The following is a 3337-nucleotide window of genomic DNA, read 5'->3' as shown; positions in this document are numbered from 1 at the left end:
GTACACCACCAGCACCTGGCTATTTTGTGTGTGCATGCGTGAGACTTATTTTTTTATTTTATGTGTATGAGTGTTTTGCCTGCAAGTCTGACTATATAACACAAGCATGCTTGTAGAGGTCAAATGAGGGCAGTGGATCTCTGGAGCTGGAGACATAAATAGCTGTGAGCTCGATGTGAGTGCAGAATTAAACCCCAGTCTTCTCCAAGAGCAGTCAGTACGGAATCATGGAATCGTTTCTCCAGCCCTGACTTCCTTTCATAACTTACTAAATATTTCAGTGATACCTTTGAATCATATCCAAATCTAACCCTTTTTTATTTCTGTTTATCTCTGATTTTCATGTGCAATTACCAATGAAATTTGAAATTTATGCCCTGGCAATGCTGAAGCATGCATGAACAGCCCATATACCGCAGTTCTGTTGAACTTGTTTATATTGGATTTCATGGTCTAAGTTGATGAGGACGATTGACCAGCTCTCATGAGCCACCATGTGGTTGCTGGGAATTGAACTCAGGACCTTTGGAAGAGCAGGCAGTGCTCCTAACCGCTCAGCCATCTCTCCAGCACACGGTTATCAATACCATTCTTTTATCATTCTAGATTTACTTTCTGTTCTTATATGTTGAGATTCATACATTTGCTCTCCCAATGCCGTTCGTTATATTTGAAAATTCTATTAAAATTGTTTATTTAGAAAACAAACTACTCATAGAGCCATTAACGAAAACCAGACCTCACACCGGTTCAGTGGCAGATCTCTAACCCCAAATGAATAGATGTCCATTTGTTATGATCTTCTGTGGACTGATCTCCAAGCAGTTCCCAATCTGTGTGACAATGATCAGATCCAAGCCAATTTTTTTTCAAGTCACTTTCTTTGAAACTGTGCATCCAATGCTTCACCAAGTCACAATGCAGAACATCTGCTCTCATCCTCTGATGGCTCGATAGCCTCTGAAGAAGTCAATTACTCTGTCAACTGCGGAAGGTGCTTAATAAGCCTCCGTTACAACTGCCACCTTTTAGATTCCCCCCTCTCAACTTTATTTACCAAATCTCGATAAAATACTTATTAGTTGGAGACTTGACACTTATTCTTCTAGGGGTAGCCCCTCATGACTCCAAGTTCTCTTGGATTACACCTATTCGTCACCTTCCAGTTATGACAACTGCAACTATGCAAATAATACAGACCATGCTAGTCACTTTTGCTCGTATCCTGGGAGAGATGCTTTTCGGACTTGCTGACTGGTCTGTGTTTTGATTTTGAAGCATTCACTCACCTTCTCTTTGTCATTAGCTGTGTTTTCCCTAAGTACATCCTGCAGTTCCCCATCGTTACCATGCGTTCAATGGATATTGTGCTAGCGACAGCAGGGCTTCAGAGCAGGAAAGTGTCTGCGTGGACAGTAAGTTGACTCTTGGAGCTTTCAGATACAGACTGAAGTTTTTGATGCTTCTGTCATCTCCCTGATGGAGGTGAGCTATGCCTAATATTTGCTTTACAGGGGTTTGGGGAGCCATTTCTATGCATGTAAACCGAGAAAGCATCTTGATTAATTTTTGAAGCAAGTTAAAGGAGATGTTACATAAACAATGGGCTTTTATAATTTGAACCCTGAGGTCATCATGTTTGCTGATGATATTAATTAAAGAAATATGAAGTTCTTATATTGAGTGTCTTTGCATTGGGTAAAATATACTTACTTTAATGGCTTTTGCAAGTAAATTACTGAACTAGCAAACTGTCTGAGATTATTACTGACGTGCTTCATCGAGTCACATAAATTAAAACTTTTGTTATGATTTATAAAAGATTACTCTAGTATTAATTAACTGACAGCTATAACACTGCTCTTGACATTCTGAAATTTCCTTTGGCTAATCTTATATACATTATAAATTAGTCATTTTTCCTTTGTATATAAAAATATTTAGCTTTTGAAGTGTTTTGACATATGGTAAACTTCAGTAAGAAGGCAGACATTTTCAGTTTTGAAAAATGTAAATATATCATTCTGTAAGAAAGTCCAAAATGTTGGCTATGGAACAATGGAAACCATATGTAGTTTTTCTGCAAATCTCAATATACAAGTAAGTGCTTTCAACACATCTTTCCTGTCTCCAGTTTTAATATTAACTACTTGATTAAATGTTAAATGGAGCAAAGGCCGTTTATGTCCACCATCACCAATATTTGTGTTGTTTCCAAAGGATGGAAAACATTTAGTTTTGGATATGTACCATTCGTTTGAAGCGGAGTGATAATTAGCTAGTATGGGGAATAACCCTTCTTTATAATTGAAAACTCTACAGTTGGGGGTTTCATTGAATGAATAATGTTATTATTTGTGTCTGCTTTGTTCTAAATCACTAAATGGGAATTTTATGTTCTTTCTATTAGATACACACATTAGAATACATACTTGAAAATATATCAACACTGTATATTTCTAGAATCAAGGATACAATTATTTCTACTTTCTACGTTTTATTTAGAAATTATATTAATTAATTAAATTATAACCACTTATTAATGAACATTGTATCATAGTTTTTTTAATAAATGAAAGAAGCCAGCAATATCTGAAATGAAAGTACAAAAAATTACACTTGTGCATTTTTGAGGTTCCATTTTAGCTTCATCTAAAAGGTAGATCTGAATCCAGAAAGCAATTCTTTAGGATACATGATTTAAACTCAGTAGGATATACCTTACTAATGAGTGCATATACTTTTAGAATCAATGACTCTCAGTCAAGAAATGGTATTATGTCAGAGGTCAAGCAGAGACTGAGCAAATGTGTGTAGGTCCTGCTTTCTTTGCATAAATATTTAAAATGACATGTCAATATATATCAGACACCGCAGAGTGCATTATTCCTTCTGAATAAGTAAAATCACAAATTTATGTTCTGTTTTTAATAAAAATATGGCAATTCCAATTTTAAGATGCTAATAATACCATGAAATTTTTTTTAAAGGATAATTTTCTGCATAGTTCCAACTTTCTCAATTTCTACCAGTACGTGTCTGCTGCTCTTTTGTTATTTACAGATATTTTATGTTTTTTTTAAATTGTCCTTTCTGCTAACTTCATGAATCATTCACAAAAACATGGAAATACTGTTAAATCAATACATTCCCTTGTAACATATGACTTTTGTATTTCTGAGATTTTAGGACATTTTTTTTCTCGTTAATTTGAGCTAATGTACGTGAAGATGCATTATAGAAGCATCTTCTATATGAGCAGATGTGCGCAAATTGGAGGGCTGGATATGTAGTAAGAAATTTCTGTGTCTTAAGTAGGAAGTCAGTGAAAATTCAT

This window comes from Microtus ochrogaster, chromosome 1 (genome assembly GCF_000317375.1).
Source record: "Microtus ochrogaster isolate Prairie Vole_2 chromosome 1, MicOch1.0, whole genome shotgun sequence".
In the NCBI taxonomy this organism is placed as follows: domain Eukaryota; kingdom Metazoa; phylum Chordata; class Mammalia; order Rodentia; family Cricetidae; genus Microtus; species Microtus ochrogaster.
The sequence above is the reverse complement of the archived record's forward strand: the minus strand, read 5'-3'. Positions refer to the sequence as shown.